The following is a 16770-nucleotide window of genomic DNA, read 5'->3' as shown; positions in this document are numbered from 1 at the left end:
GAGCCCAGTCGGCCTCTGGGTGGCCTGGCAGGGGTGCAGCGAGGTGAGGCTTGGAGAGTATAGAAGAGGCAGGAGATGAGGTCAGACTCAGAAATCTGTTGATACTCACCTGGATCCCTGGGCTGCTGAGCACTGATGCCAGGCAGGCAGGGTGAAAACAGGGACCTTTGGGAGGTCACAGTCATCAACGGGGATGGTGGTGGGCGGGCCTAGCGCGGCAGGGAGGATATGGAGAGAACTGGTTAGACTCGGTTAAATTTTGGAGGCAGCGATGGTGAGATAACTGAATAGATTGGGTGGGGGTGTGAGACAAAGAGAGAAGGGAGTCAAGGTCCAGGCTTGGGATTTGATCTGAGGAGTGGGGAGTGGTCGGGTTTGCAGGTGGGAAGAGCAGGAGTCTGGTTCTGGATGCTAGAGGTATGAGATGCTTCTTAGATGCCCAAAGCAGAGATGCTGAAGAAGCAAGTGATACAGGCACCTGGAGTTCGTGAGCAGGCCCAGGCTGCAGGGAGTAGCTGAGGAGTCCTGCTGGCAGAGACGCAAGTTAAAGTTCTATGACAGGATGGTCAGTAAGGGAGCTAGTGTTGTCAGAGGACTGAGCCCCAGGGGTATAGGCTGGGGAGACAGGAGATGTGGGCAATGAGGTAGGAAGAACACCAGGAGCCTGGGGTGTCCCACAAGTCACCAGAAAGAGGGAAGAACACGTATTAGGAAGAGAAAGAGAGATACACAGAAGCTGGTCTGGGGCGAGGCTGGGCAGGGTGTTCTGGGTCCTCATGATGTGGGAACACACGTGGGGAGGTGCTGGGTCTTGAGGCCAGCCTTCCCCTCTTTCCTAACCTGGATTTGGGCCCAAAGGATCCCCGCCCACACCCAAATGCCTTACCCCGAACCATGCTAGACTCAGCACTCAGATTCACTCTCTGAGGCCTTGGTCGTTCTCACGAGAGCACTGGTTCCAGTTCTTTCTGCCACAGGAATTTGGTGTTTAAGGTGAAGAAAAATGTGTAGCTGGGCTTCGAACCAGGATTTCACAACCAGATTTCCACCTCAGAGGTTCCTCTCTGCTGCTATGGATTGGAGGGGGCCAATGAGGGACAGAGGCCAGTGAGGAGCCAGGGAATCAGGCCCAATGATTAGATGGGGGTTGGGAGTGAGAGAGGGGAAGGGACCCAATGGATCCCTGGTGGAGGGGGAGCCCGGCAAGGAGCAGGTCATAAACCAGCGCATATAGAATAATCAAATTAGTTCCATATACCCATGTAGAAAGCGGTCTGAGGGGTATAAGGAGGTGTGTGTGTCCGGAGAAAGTCCGTTCCATTCCATCAGTCAGGTGGAGGCCAGTGAGGGCTGCCCAGGTACAGCCAGCTGCTAGGAGCGGGGGTATGCTGGAATCTGGCCCAGTGGAGGGGGAGTGGAAGGAGGGGAAGGGACCCACTGAACCCCCAGCCTTGAGCAGGCATCCTGAGGCCCAGGCTCAGGCCTGATCACGTTCCTTACGCACCACTCGAAAGTGTGTAAATGTTAGTCGCTCAGTCGTGTTCAGCTCTTTGCAACCCCATAGACTCTAGCCCGCCAGGCTCCTCTGTCCATGGGATTCTCCAGGCAAGAATACTGGAGTGGGTTGCCATTTCCTCCTCCAGGAGATCTTCCTGACCCAGGGATTGAACCCAGGTCTCCCACATTGTAGGTGGATTCTTTACCGTCTGAGCCACCAGGGAAGCCCCACTCACTGTGACTTTTGCAAATCATTTCCCATCTCATAGATGAAGCGGATCTTCTCACGGGAGAAGGATTTACAAGCATCAGAAATGCTTTGTACAGGCTCACAACAGAGTTAATATCTCTAACCTATTAAGAACTTTGAGGGGCTGCCCTGGTGACTCAGTGCAAACAGTCTTCCTGCCAATGTGGGGGACAGAGTTCAATCCCTGGTCTGGGAAGATCCCACGTGCCAGAAAGCAACTAAGCCGGAGCCCCACAGCTATTGAGCCTGTGCTCTAAGGCATGGGAACTGCAGCTACTGAAGTCCTCCCGCCCTAGAGCCTGCACTCTGCAACAAGAGAAGCCACTGCAATGAGAAGCCCAAGCACCTCAACCAGAGAGTAGCCCCCATTCGCCACAACTAGATAAAAGCCCTCGGAGCAACAAAGATCCAGCACAGCCAAAAATAAATAAAATTTTAAAAAGAACTTTCAGAACTTCCCTGGTGATCCAGAGGCTGAAATTCCAACACAGGGGGCACAGTTCAATCTCTGGTCAGGGAACTAAGACCCCATGTGCTGAGAGGTATGGAGGCCAAAAAAAAAAAGAACTTTCAAGCTAATAAGAAAAAGATGAGCCCTCAAAACCTCCATAGAAATTGGGACTGCATATATATGGAATCTAGAAACGTAGTATGGATGATTCTACGTGCAGGGCAGCAAAGGAGACGAGAACATGAAGAACATAGCTTTGGACACAGTTGGAGGAAAAAAGGGTGGAATGATTTGAGAGAACAGCACTGAAGCATGTCCATTACCATATGTTAAATAGACAGCCAGTGGGAGTTTGATACATGATGCAGGGAGCCCAGAGCCGGTGCTCCGGATGGGGTGGGGAGGGAAGAGGGATGGGCTTCAAGAGGGAGGGGATATATGTATACCCATGGCCCGTTCACGGTGATATATGGCAAAAAGCATCATAATATTGTAAAGTAATTATCCTCCAATTAACAAATAATAAAAAATAAAGAAATTGGGGGAAGGGCTCAAAGAGGAAACAGGAGGACAACAAAAGCTGTCCCTGACAACTCATCAGAGGCGCACAAAACCAAAAAAAAAAAGGAGTCAATGCCCATAACCCCGTGTTGGCAAAGGAGTGAGAAAGTGGGCATCCGGACACTGCCAGGCAGGGTGTGAGCTGGTACAACCTTTCTGAAGAACATTTTGGCAGTAAATAGCCATATTCTCTGACTCAGCAATTCCACTTCTAGGAAATTATCCGAAGTCAACAATTAGAGCTCTGTACAAGTGGTTAGCTGCAAAGATGCTACTGTGGCAGCATTTCTAACAACAACAACAACAAAATGGAAACAACTTACAAATCAAAAAAAACGAGGCATTCATTTATCCATACCATGGAATCCTGTCCAATGACACTAAATTCTAGCATGAATGGAAATCTGCTTATGTGAGACAGATCAGTTAACAGCACAAAATTTTCAAAAATCCTAGGATGATGCCAATTGTGAGACTGAAAAAAAAAAAGTGTTCCTCATTGTGGGTTTTTTTTTTTTTTTTTTTGGTCATGTTGTGTGGCTTGTGGTATCTTAGGTCCCCAACCAGGGAGCCAACCCATATCCCCTGCAGTGGAAGTATGGAGGCTTGGGCTTTCTTAATTAAGTAGTTTTTAATCATATTTTAAATTGAAGAAAGTAGGGAAAACCACTAGACCATTCAGGTATGACCTAAATCAAATCCCTTATGATTATACAGTGGAAGTGAGAAATAGATTTAGGGACTAGATCTGATAGACAGAGTGCCTGATGAACTATGGACGGAGGTTCGTGACATTGTACAGTAGACAGGGATCAAGACCATCCCCATGGAAAAGAAATGCAAAAAAGTAAAATGGCTGTCTGAAAAGGCCTTAGAAATAGCTGTGAAAAGAAGAGAAGTGAAAAGCAAAGGAGAAAAGGAAAGATATAAGCATCTGAATGCAGAGTTCCAAAGAACAGCAAGGAGAGATAAGAAAGCCTTCCTCAGCAATCAGTGCAAAGAAATAAAGGAAAACAACAGAATGGGAAAGACTAGAGATCTTTTCAAGAAACTTAGAGATACCAAGGGAATATTTCATGCAAAGATGGGCTCAATAAAGGACAGAAATGGTTTGGACCTAACAGAAGCAGAAGATATTAAGAAGAGATGGCAAGAATACACAGAAGAACTGTACAAAAAAGATCTTCACGACTCAGATATTCACGATGGTGTGATCACTCACCTAGAGCCAGACGTCCTGGAATGTGAAGTCAAATGGGCCTTAGAAAGCATCACTACAAACAAAGCTAGTGGAGGTGATAGAATTCCAGTGGAGCTATTTCAAATCCTGAAAGATGATGCTGTGAAAGTGCTGCACTCAATATGCCAGCACCTTTGGAAAACTCAGCAGTGGCCACAGGACTGGAAAAGGTCAGTTTTCATTCCAATCCCAAAGAAAGGCAATGCCAAAGAATGCTCAAACTAACACATAATTGCACTCATCTCACATGCTAGTAAAGTAATGTTCAAAATTCTCCAAGCCAGGCTTCAGCAGTACGTGAACTGTGAACTTCCAGATGTTCAAGCTGGTTTTAGAAAAGGCAGAGGAACCAGAGATCAAATTGCCAACATCTGCTGGGTCATCGAAAAATCAAGAGAGTTCCAGAAAAACATCTATTTCTGCTTTATTGACTATGCCAATGCATTTGACTGTGTGGATCACAATAAACTGTGGAAAATTCTGAAAGAGATGGGAATACCAGACAACCTGACCTGCCTCTTGAGAAACCTATATGCAGGTCAGGAAACAACAGTTAGAACTGGACATGGAACAACAGACTGGTTCCAAATAGGAAAAGGAGTACATCAAGGCTGTATATTGTCACCCTGCTTATTTAACGCATATGCAGAATACATCATGAGAAACGCTGGGCTGGAAGAAGCACAAGCTGGAATCAAGATTGCCGGGAGAAATATCAATAACCTCAGATATGCAGATGACACCACCCTTATGGCAGAAAGTGAAGAGGAACTAAAAAGCCTCTTGATGAAAGTGAAAGAGGAAAGTGAAAAAGTTGGCTTACAGCTCAACATTCAGAAAACTAAGATCATGGCATCTGGTCTCATCACTTCCGGGAAATAGATGGGGAAACAGTGGAAACAGTGTCAGACTTTATTTTTGGGGGCTCCAAATTCACTGCAGATGGTGATTGCAGCCATGAAATTAAAAGACACTTGGAAGGAAAGTTATGACCAACCTAGACAGCATATTGAAAAGCAGAGACATTACTTTGCCAACCAAGGTCCGTCTAGTCAAGGCTATGGTTTTTCCAGTGGTCATGTATGCATGTGAGAGTTGGACTGTGAAGAAAGCTGAGCGCCAAAGAATTGATACTTTTGAACTGTGGTGTTGGAGAAGACTCTTGAGAGTCCCTTGGACTGCAAGGATATCCAACCAGTCCATTCTAAAGGAGATCAGTCCTGGGTGTTCATTGGAAGGACTGATGTTGAAGCGGAAACTCCAATACTTTGGCCACCTCATGCGAAGAGTTGACTCATTGGAAAAGACCCTGATGCTGGGAGGGATTGGGGGCAGGAGGAGAAGGGGACAACAGAAGATGAGATGGCTGGATGATTCCCAACCCAGGAATCGGACCTGGGTCTCCTGCATTGCAGGCAGATTCTTTACCAACTAAGCTATGAGGGAAGCCCACTTAAACTCCTTAAACCTCAGCTTCCATATCTGGAAAGTGGATATAATAAAAATACCACCTCCCCATAGAATCGTTAGGAGAATTACGTGATGTATGGAGATACTTAGTGCTCCTTAGTAAAGACGGGCTATTATTATCTTGTGCGTGAGTCTCTAAGTTGTGTCCGACTCTTTTGAGCTCATGGACTGTAACCCACCAGGCTCCTCTGTCCATGGGATTTCCCAGGCAAGAATACTGGAGTGGGTTGCCATTTCCTCCTCCAGGGGATCTTCCCGACCCGGGGAGGGCAGCTGTGTCTCCTGTGTCACTTGCATTGGCAGGTGGATTCTTTACCACTAAGCCATTTGGGAAGCCATTATTATTTTTGATGCATAATAATACATGTTTTAATAACATTATAGCTATTGTTATTGACAAAGGAAACGAGAAATCATTTAATGCCACTATCAGTGGAAAGGACCCTGAACCGAGTGTGAATGCCGGTCGTAGGGTCGGGCCCAGGGCCCCTCTGAGCTCGGTCTCCTCACTCATAAATTGGGATGGTGGTGCCCTGGGGAGCCTGCTGCCCCTCAGGGCTGCTTATGGGCCTTGCAATGGGCTTCCCTGGGGCGGAAGGCGAGGCTGTCTGTCTCAGGAGCAGCTGAACGAGTGGGTCTGTGAACAAGAAGAGGGTGCAGAGCTCACCGGCCTGGGGACAGAGGTCTCCCTCTCCAGTTCTCATGGGCGCCCAGGGAAGTGAGAAAGGAGCTCTTTGCTCCCGCAATGCCTGTCGCTCCTGCTCGCCATTGACAGGCAGTGTTCTAGTCCTCAGAGTCTCTGCCCCGCGAGCTTGGGAGACATACCTTCTCTGAATCTCCCCTCCCCAGGAAAGCTTTCTGTAAGGGTCTCAAGTGAGGTGCTTCTTACAAGTGGGCAGCTAGAGGCACACACTCACACACACACACACACACACACACACACACACACACTCCTACTGTCCCACGGTGAGCCTCACGCCCAGACAAAGGGGACCGGTCTGCTGGCTGATGCTCCCCTGCCCTTGCCAACCACACTGAGGATTGGGGTCAGGGGAGGGTCAGAAATCCATGCTTGTCCCCGACCCAGCTGAAGCGAAACGGGCACTCAGGGCACCTCATGGTGAGGGCAGCCTTGGGGCAGTGCTGGTTCTTCACTGACATCCCAAGCCCCCAGATCCCAGAGACTGAAGCCCATTGATGGTAGCAGAACCAGCGATGTCTGTACACACAGAAGCGCTCAAGGAACTAGGGCAAACGACCAGAGACCCGGCTGCGGAGGGGCAGGAGCCAGAGTCTCCAGGGTGTGGGAGCTAGCAGCAGAGACAAGGAAGCCCTGTCTCCAGGCTGGGGTGTCCTCTGGCCTCTTCCTCCTGCTCTGCAGCCCTTTGTGCAAACTCCAGTCCCGAGAGAGACTGTGTGATGGCCACATGGGGGTTCTGGGGACCACACTGGATGGGGGATGGGCAGGGCAGCTGGTCGGACAGCTCTCCCACTCCAGGAGGGAGACTTAGGTCTCCTTCCTAAGTAAACTGGATATGTTTTCCAGACGAATGGGGTTCGGGTTAGCAGATGATGACCGGGACCCTGCTTCTCAGGGGGATGTTTCTGCCTCTGCTGACAGTATCCCCTGTGCCTGCTGCCCAGCTCAGCCTTCTATTCCCTCCTGCCCACCAGGCTGAGTCACAAAGCCCAATCCCGGGAGAGGATCTGATGGGCTTGCGTGAATCAAGTATTTGCCTGGTCCAATCAGCCCTGGCCAGCAAGGTTAGGTCCCACAGTTCCAGCTTCAGAGGTCCACCCTCCAGGAAGGGGAGCTGGACAGACTTCCCGAATGCCAGTGACCACTGCACTTGAAAATCCTCAAAACTGGGAGCTTCTATTTGAAGCTCACCAGGTCCAACGTGCCCACCTTGTGGATGGGAGAAAGGCAGACAGAGGCTTGCTTCTCTCTGCGGGGCGGGAGCTGGGTCCTCTGGCTTCTGCCGGGCATGGTGAAGCCTCCAGACACCAGTGGGCTCTTCAGGGTCAAGCTCGGACATGCTCAGAGCAGAAGTGGGAAGAGGGACAGCTCTCCTGGAGGCACAAACCCTGGAGCCCGTGATCACCCTGGGTGCCAGCAAGCTGCCCACCCCCTGGCCCACCCCCAGCACATCAGTGAGATGCCTGTTGGTTTCTGAGCCGGGCCCAGCCCCTCTTCGTCCTCAGGAGTGCCAGAGCCAGTGTCAGGACCCATGACTCCTGTGGGCAGATCCAAGAGACACTTCCTAGGAGAGGGCCTGACAGTCGCTGGGGCCTGGCCCAGCTCTCCCAGGGTCCCGGCCCCCATGAAGCAGTTATCTCTGTGCCAACCCAGCAGCCGCATGAGGGCACCAATGCTTGAGTCTTGTCACTGCTGCCTGGCCAGGGCCCAGTCCAGCAAAAGCTCAGACCAGGCTGATGAATGGGGGTGGTGACTCTTCAGCCCCTGATGCCCCTTCAGCCATGATGTTAGATCAATCCATCTCCTTGAGGTTGACCATGCACTGAATACAATAATGCCCAGGCCACTATCCTGGGCTCCAGCCCACCAAGCTCCTTCCAGTACAGACTTGGACAATCGCTCTCGCTCTCCGGATCTCAGTTTTCCCATCTGTACATTGAGGGGCTTCACGGTCCCTTCCGGCTGTGACACTGGGTGGTGTAACAGTTCCAAGTTGGGGCTCGGTTTTGAAGCATCGGAGCTGACCAGCGTGCAAGCGGGGCACGTGGCCATCTCATAGAGTCCTTCAGCAGCTCTTGCATTCAGACTTGAACTTGGTGAAGAGCAAGTCCTGCAGTAACAGTGGCAGCTACCGCTCACTGCGCTGCTGCTGTGTGCCAGGCTGTGCGCCAGGTGCTTCCGGAGTGCCAACTCATGGGCCTCGGCAAATCCTGTGGGTTAGGCAGCCAGGCCCAGAGAGGTTGAGGAGCTGGGTCTCAGTCACACAGCTCTGGCCATAGGGATTCAAGTCAAGCTTGTCTGATCTCTGGCCTGTGAGTTCACTATGTGGTACAGAAACATTCTGAAATCTGGGAACTCAACCAGGGGGCTTTGAAACAACTCAGAGCGGCTGGATGGAGTGGGAGGCGGGAGGGAGGTTCGAGAGAGAGGGGTTATAGATACATCTATGGCTGATTCATGTTGATGCTAGGCAGAAATCAACATAATTATTCTGGATAATTGTGTTGGATAAAAGATAAAAACAAAAAACAAACAAACAAACAGATAAAAACAATAAGGATAAGGCTAAAAGCAATTATCCTTCAATTAAAAATAAATACATTTAAAAATAAATAAAAATTTTAAAAATCCTGAAATCTGAGTACAAAGACACGTGTGCTTTGCAGAGACCCATCTTCTGTAACTGCTTGGCTTTAGGGCTCACCAATGCCGGCAGAAGGCAGGGCATCCGCACGATTTGGGACTACCTACTAAGGCATGGTAGGTCATCCCTGTAGCTCAAATGGTAAAGAATCTGCCTGCAATGCAGGAGACCCGGGTTCGACCCCTGGGTTGAGAAGATCCTCTGGAGAAGGGAATGGCAAGCCACTCCAGTATTCTTGCCTGGAGAATCCCATGGACAGAGGAGCCTAGTGGGCTATAGTCCGTGGGATCGCAAAGAGTCGGTCACGACTGAGCGACTAACACTGCCACTGCCACTAAGGCATGGGGGCTTTCCAGGTGGCGCTAGTGATAAAGAACAAACCTACCATGCAGGAAACATAAGAGACGCGGGTTCCATCCCTGGGTCGGGAAGATCCCCTGCAGGAGATCATGGCAACCCACTCTAGTATTCTTGCCTGGAGAATCCCATGGACAGAGGAGCCTGGTGGGCTACAGTCCACGGGGTCACAAAGAGTCCGATACGACTGAAGCGACTTAGCATGCACGCGTGCGCTGAGGCATGAATAAGTGAGCACCGCCACCTCTGCAAAGCCTCTTCCTCCAAAACTCCTGGGGGGCCAGGAGGGCTGCATCTCTTTGGCCTCTGACGTTTCGGGGAGGCAGCCTGACATCACCTCTTGGGGTCCAGCTAGCGGCAGACAATCATCAGCTGTGCATCTTGAAAGCCCTCAGTCTCCACGGCCGCTGGGCCATCACTAACATGTCAATGTGCAGACCACACGCCCTCTCCCCCGGCCACGTTCCCTCACTGACCACTGGCCGAGGATGCCTGACCCAGGGCTCTATGCCCAGCACAGGATCCTTGCCTGCCCTTCGAAGCCCAACCCACTGGGCAGGGCAGGTGGAGTCATAGGAGGTCTTTGGATTCTGGGAACAGAGTGGCAGAATGCCATACATTAGGATGTAGGACCAGCCACTCTGGGAGGTGGGGGCACAGGGCCGAGAGCTTGGAGGTGGAGCTCTAGAACTGTCTTTCCTGGGCTCCCCAGCCCCCATCTCTCTGCACCTTCATTTATAAGAGAATGGCCTCTGTTCCTCCTAACTCCGAACTGCTTCTAGGGCTGACATCCAGCCCGCCCCCTGCCAAGCCCCAGTGGGTTAAATATGGGCTGGGGACATCCCTTCTCCCCCCACCTCCACTCCGAGACTGCGTCCAGCAACATACCCACCAAGCACCACCTCGCTGGCAGCTGGATGGCTCCCAGGCTGGGGGCGGGAGGGCAGAAAAGACCCGCGGGCCCATGGAAGTGGCCTCTCTCACTTCCTGCCTAGCCCAGCAGCTGCTGCTGCTTGTGGTTCTCTGCCTCCTCTCTCTACCTGAAGGACACCTGCCAACATCTAGCTGATGGCAGGGCCCTGCTGGAGTCAGAGCACCCCTGGAGCCCGGGGCCTGGGGACAGACTGAAGGCAGCAAACCAGAGGCAAAGGGAGGTGTCACTTTCGGCTCCTCCTAAACGGACTGCCAGCTCGGGGGTCACTTGTCTCCAAGGGCGAGGTTTGGCCCTTAGCCTGAAAGACCGTGGAAGTCAGCACAGTCTAAGGGGCGGCGGGGGAGGCCCTGTAAGGACTTGGCCCCCGACTGCCCGTGTAGCCCGAGGTTCTCCCTGGTCTGCTGTGTGGCTGGGTTTCCCGGCAGGCCGCTCTGGAAGAGTAAATAAAGTCTTGTTAATAATTCTGTCTGAATCACCTGGCATGGCCTCTGGATGCTCTGTGCTAAGAGTGGTTCATAGGGGCCTGGAGAGACTCATTACTGGGAGGTAAAATGATTGAACATCCACGAGGCCACCTGCTAATGGGTTTTATGAGGCCTGGACCAGGCAAAGGTAGGAGTCCCACTACTGAGGGCCACCGATATGCAGGGTGGGCAAAAGAGCCTGCATGCGAATTCCGGAAGGGGTAAAATGAGCTTTATCTCAAAACCAAGGACATCAGTTTTAAAGATCAAATCAGTCAATCCTAAAGGAAATCAACCTTGAATATTCATTGCAAGGACTGATGCTGAACCTGAAGCTCCAATACTTTGGCCACCTGATGCAGAGTCGACTCACTGGAAAAGATCCTGATGCTGGGAAAGACTGAGGGCAAAAGGAGAAGGGGGCGACAGGATGAGATGAGAGGATGGCATCACCAGCTCAATGGACATGAGTTTGAACAAGCTCCGGGAGGTGGTGAAGAACAGGGAAGCCTGGCATGCTTTGGTTCATGGGGCGGCAAAGAGTCAGACATGACTGATTGAACAACAACAAAACGGGCTAAAGCATAAAGGGAACTTTATTGACCCATGCAACTCAGGAATCCAGCAGGATCTGCCTTCAGGCAACGCTTGATCCAGGTGTACAGGCTCTGAGAGGATCCAGGTCTCCCCTCTCCATTTCTGGCTCTGCATCCTCAGCACTGAGACCATTCTCAGGAAGGTTCTCCAACCTGCTGCAGGGGGCAGTTTAGGCGGCCCACTTGGTGTTTGCATCTTGCTGAAAGTGACCTACTTCCTCCCCTGCTAGCCAATCTATGTGGTGGGGTGGGGAGACAAGGGATGTGCTGACCAGTCTAAACCAGTTGAGAGCTTCAAGCCTAGAGCGGGGAGTATGGGGTCAGTCTCACCTGCACCACAAGTCTGAGAAACCTGAGGTTCCAGTGTGGGATAGAGAAGAGGAGATAAAAGTGTGAGAGGCAGCAGCAAAGTCCCTCACGGCGCTCCTTTGTGCTGTAATTATCAATACACTGATGTGATCCAATACACAGATCTGGGTGCAGTCTGAGCATGTTCAGTTCAGTTCAGTTGCTCAGTCGTGTCCGACTCTTTGCAACCCCATGGACTGCAGCACTCTAGGCCTCCCTGTCCATCACCAACTCCCGAAGTTTACTCAAACTCGTGTCCATTGAGTCAGTGATCCCATCCAACTATCTCATCCTCTGTCATCCCCTTCTCCTCTTGCTTTCAATCTTTCCCAGCATCAGGGTTTTTCAAATGAGTCCGCTCTTCACATCAGGTGGCCAAAGTATTGGAGTTTCAGCCTCAGCATCAGTCCTTCCAACGAACACCCAGGACTGATCTCCTTCAGAATGGACTGGTTGGATCTCCTTGCAGTCCAAGGGACTCTCAAGAGTCTTCTCTAACACCACAGTTCAAAAGCATCCATTCTTCAGTGCTCAGCTTTCTTCACAGTCCAACTTTCATATCCATACATGACCACTGGAAAAACCATAGCCTTGACTAGATGGACCTTTGTTGGCAAAGGAATGTCTCTGCTTTTTAATATGCTATCTAGGTTGGTCATAACTTTCCTTCCAAGGAGTAAGCGTCTTTTAATTTCATGGCTGCAATCACCATCTGCAGTGAATTTGGAGCCCACAAAAATAAAGTCTGCCACTGTTTCCCATCTATTTGCCATGAAGTGATGGGACCGGATGCCATGATCTTAGTTTTCTGAATGTTGGGCTTTAGGCCAACTTTTTCACTCTCCTCTTTCACTTTCATCAAGAGGCTCTTTAGTTCTTCTTCACTTTCTGCCATAAGCGTTGTATCATCTGCATATCCGAGGTTATTGATATTTCTCCCGGCAATCTTGGATGAATGGATAAACAAAATATGGTATGTGTGAGTATGTATATAAAATGGAATGTTACCCAGCCTTAAAAAGGAAGGAAATTCTGAGACATGTCACAAACGAACGTTGAAATTATTATGTGAAGCCAAACGCCTATTCAGATCTTTTGCGCATTTGAAAAATGGGTTACCTTTTTATTGAGTCATATGAGTTCTTCATACATCCTGGAAACAAGACCATTCTGAGATATATGATTTGCAAATATTCGGGCTGTCTTTTCAGCTTCTTGATGATGCCCTTTGAATAAGTTTTAATTTGCATCAACTCCAATTTACCTTTTCTTTGTTGCTTGTCTCTGGTGTCATACATAAGAAACCATTGTCTAATACAGGGTCATAAAGATTTACCCCATGTTCTCTTGTAAGAGTGTTATAGCTTCAAGTGTATAGATCCATTGAGGTAATTTGTGTATATGGTGTGAGATACGGTTACAAATTTACTTTCTACATGTGAATGTCCAGTTTTCCTTAGCAGCATTGGTTGGGGAGGAAAAAAGATCCTTTTCAGATTGAATTGAATGGTTTTGGCACCCTTCTCATAAATGCTTGGGTTTATTTCAGGACTTTGTATTTTATATTATTGAGCTATACATTCATACTTATACCAATACCACATTCTCTTGATCATGACAGCTTTGTAGTATTTTTGAAATTGAGAAATGGGAGTCCATCAGCTTTGTTCTTTTTCAAGATTGTTCTGGCTACTGTGAGAGTGTTAGTCACTCAGTTGTATCCAGTTCTTTTTTTTTTTTTTTTTTACAGGCCGGGGTCTGGATCCCGGGGCACCGAAGGGCCGCGGACTCTCTCGGGGCAGCCCCGCGCTCCGCCTGCTGGGGCCCGGCCGAGGCGCCCCGGGGTCCCTTCGCCGCCCGCACCCCCAGTGCCGCGCCGCTGTATCCAGTTCTTTGTGACCCCTTGGACTGTAACCTGCCAGGCTGCCTTGTCCATGGGATTCTCCAAGCAAGAATACTGGAGTGGGTAGCCATTCCCTTCTCCAGGGGATCTTCCTAACCCAGGGATTGAACTCTGGTCTCCTGCATTGCAGGCAGATTCTGCTACTATGAATTCCTCAAATTTGCACATGAATTTGAAGAACAAATGGTGAACTTCTGCAAAGAAAGCTGCTGGGATTTGGGCAGGGATTACATCGAATTCTAAGATCAATTTGGGGAGTACTGTCCTCTTTAACAATATTGTTTCCTGATCCATGAGTATGAGATTGCTTTCTATTTATTTCAGCTCAGTTCAGTCGCTCAGTCGTGTCCAACTCTCTGCGACCCCATGGACTGCGGCACACCAGGCTTCCCTGCCCATCACCAACTCCCGGAGCTTGCTCAAACTCATGTCCATCAAGTCGGTGATGCCATCCAACTGCCTCATCCTCTGTCATCCCCTTCTCCTCCTGCCTTCAATCTTTCCCAGCATCAGGGTCTTTTCCAATGAGCCAGTTCTTCACATCAGGTGGCCAAAGTATTGGAGTTTCAGCTTCAGCATCAGTCCTTCCAATGAATATTCAGGACTGATTTCCTTTAGGATGGACTGGTTAGATCTCCTTGCTGTCCAATGGACTCTATTTAAATCATCTTTCAGAGCTTCCCTGGTGGCTAAGCTGGTAAAGAATCCCCCTGCAATGTGGGAGACCTGGGTTCCATCCCTGGGTTGGGAATATCCCCTGGGGGAGAATGGCTACCCACTCCAGTATTCTGGCCCAGGGAATTACATGGACCGTATAGTCCATGGGGTCACAAAGAGTCGGCCATGACCGAGTGACTTTCACTAATTTCTTTCAATGCTTTCAGAGTATAAATTTTACACTTCTGTTAAATTTGTCTGTTTTATTCTCTCTGATGCTATTGTAAATGGAAATGTTTTACTTTCATTGTATGGACTGTTCATTCCAAGTGTACAGAAAGGGTTGATCTTTGCATATTGACCTTGCATCGCCCTTGCTTTTGCGTCTCCATGCTTTACACAGCAGGCAGTCACTGTGGCAAAGCCTGCGGGTGGGGCAAGACTCGGGGCCAGGCCGCCAGCGGCAAGGCAGCAGCTGATGTTGTAATCCAGGTGACAGGTGTGCGTGGCTGGCCTGGCAAAGTGGGGAAAGAGAAATGGGTGGGCTGGAGCCACAGGACTGGGATGGGGTGGGAGAAAAGGAGTTGTCGAGGATAAGGCCCATACACCCCACTACATATAAAATAGGTAACAGGGAATGCTACTCAGTACTCTATAATGGCCCATACGGGAAAAGACCCTAAAAAAGAGTAGATATGTGTGTATGTATAGCTGATTCACTTTGCCGTACACCTGAAATGAATACAACATTGTAAATCAACTATATGCTGAAAAAATGTTTTTTAAATGAACAACAACAACAAAAAAAGGGTAAGGCCCTAAGTTTTTGGCCTGGATCACATTTACCAGGAATTTCATTTTGAAAATGTGGCTTTGAAGTGCCTTTAAAACAAGCCAAAGGAAGGGAATTAATTCCTGGCAGTCTAGTGGCTAGGACTTAGCACTCTTTCTGCCAAGTACCTGGGTTCAATCCCTGTTGGGGAACAAAAAAGTTCCATAAGCCACAAGGCACAGCGAGAAGAAAAAAAAAAAAAAAGCCACCAGTTCCAGAGGCAGCTGAATAAGCCATTAGTAGCTCAGGGCAGCTCTAGGCTGGAAATAAAATCCTGGGTGTCAGAGAGCGGGAAAAGACAGCTGGGCAGTGGCCGAGAAGCTAACACCAAATGCATGGACACAGGAAGCCAGCTGTGGCCAGGCAGCTGAAGGAAGCTGGGGGTGAAGCCTCCAGGGGGAGGGTCCCACGGTGCCGTAAGCTGCTGAAGTCACAGCAGGTAGTAACCCAGCCTCAAAGACTGCAGGAGACTTCGGCCAATGGAACCCAGACTGCACTGAGGTGGGTGTGCGTGCGTGCGTGTGTACACACACTCAGTCGCATCCGATTCATTTCTGACCCCACGGACTGTAGCCCACCAGGCTCCTCTGTCCATGGCATTTTCCAGGCAGGAATACTGGGGTGGGTAGCCATTTCTTTCTCCAGAGCATCTTCCTGACCCAGGGATCGAACCCGCACCTCCTATATTGGCCGGCAGATTCCTGAACCTGTGCCTGGGAGGGAAAGCAGACCTAAGAAGCTTGCCCTGTAAGTTGGGGGTGGGGGCTGCTGCTTAGCCTGGGGAGACTTAGTTTTTTTCCCCAAGATTTTTGGGAAAAACTTCAACAAGCTGTATTGCTGGTGGAAAGGGGTCAGTTAAACTGGAAAGGGTGGGAGGAAAGAGGGGAGGAAGTAGGGGCAGCGGTCATGTGCTCAACTCTGCCCCATCCACCCCCATTCCCTGCCACAGCTCTCTCATCAGGCAGTGGAAGCCAAACTATTTATACTCTAGTTCTGCAAATACTAGTGTATTACATGCCTTCAGCCCTTATTGAGCCTGGAAGACTAGAGCCCAAGACCTGAATGAGACGCCTGCTACACGCATAATTGAGAATGGCTGATGCAGAGATTCAAGTTCAGTTCTGCATGTTCTCATGAGCAGTTTCGTCGGTTTTTATGAAGGTCAGCATCCGTGGCAACTGGGAAGGACTGGTGTAGGGTGTGGTTCCTGCAAGGGGCACGACCCCATAAAATCCAGCCCCCAAACCGCACAGGCAGCTGCTCCCCATGTGTAGGGCCGGACCAGCGTGAGGGCTGGATGGATGTTCAGCAGTGCCCGCTGGGCACGCAGCTCAAGCCGGGGATGGCTCAGGTCTGCAGGAAGTCAGCGCTTTCTCACCCCACTTAGCAGCCGCGTTGTTGCACAGCCTGAGGGACCGTGCACCTCTCCACCTGCTGACCTGACGGATTCCAGGGAAGGGAAGGGCGTCCGGAGGAGGTGGCTGCCACAGGGAAGCAGCCCACGTGGGCACCAGGAGGACTCCATGGGCTCCTGGGGGCGGTGGGCTGCTCTCCGCCAGCAGATCTGGGTCAGCCCTGTATGACCAGCTCGTTAGAGAAACCAGAAGGCAGCTCAGACCCACCGGCACGGGCCTTCCTGCCCGAGTGGCACCCCGAGATAGAGGGTCCAGGTAGTGTCTTCTGCAGCCTGTGAAGCTCGTGTGTAGTTGACTCAGATACCTGTGATTCTAACCGGGGAGGACGAAGCCTCCTTGTTCCAAGGAGGGGAGTGGTTCAGCTGGCACCCCAGCCCCTGCCTGTACCCTCCTCACCCGATTACTGCTGCAACCCCGCCAGGTGGGCCCAGAGGATGCCAGCTCACTGCTG

The 16770-nt window shown here is 50.4% G+C and overlaps 1 long non-coding RNA gene across 1 annotated transcript; it reads left to right on the top strand.

Annotated features, from left to right (window-relative positions):
- Positions 1 to 13281: 13281 nt before the first annotated feature.
- Positions 13282 to 14379, top strand: LOC133257643 (uncharacterized). Its single transcript, XR_009739632.1, has 2 exons — positions 13282 to 13474; positions 13740 to 14379. It is a non-coding gene; the product is annotated as an uncharacterized LOC133257643 (long non-coding RNA).
- The last annotated feature ends 2391 nt before the right edge of the window (positions 14380 to 16770 follow it).

Source organism: Bos javanicus, chromosome 11, assembly GCF_032452875.1.
Source record: "Bos javanicus breed banteng chromosome 11, ARS-OSU_banteng_1.0, whole genome shotgun sequence".
In the NCBI taxonomy this organism is placed as follows: Eukaryota; Metazoa; Chordata; class Mammalia; order Artiodactyla; family Bovidae; genus Bos; species Bos javanicus.
The sequence above is the reverse complement of the archived record's forward strand: the minus strand, read 5'-3'. Positions and strand labels throughout refer to the sequence as shown.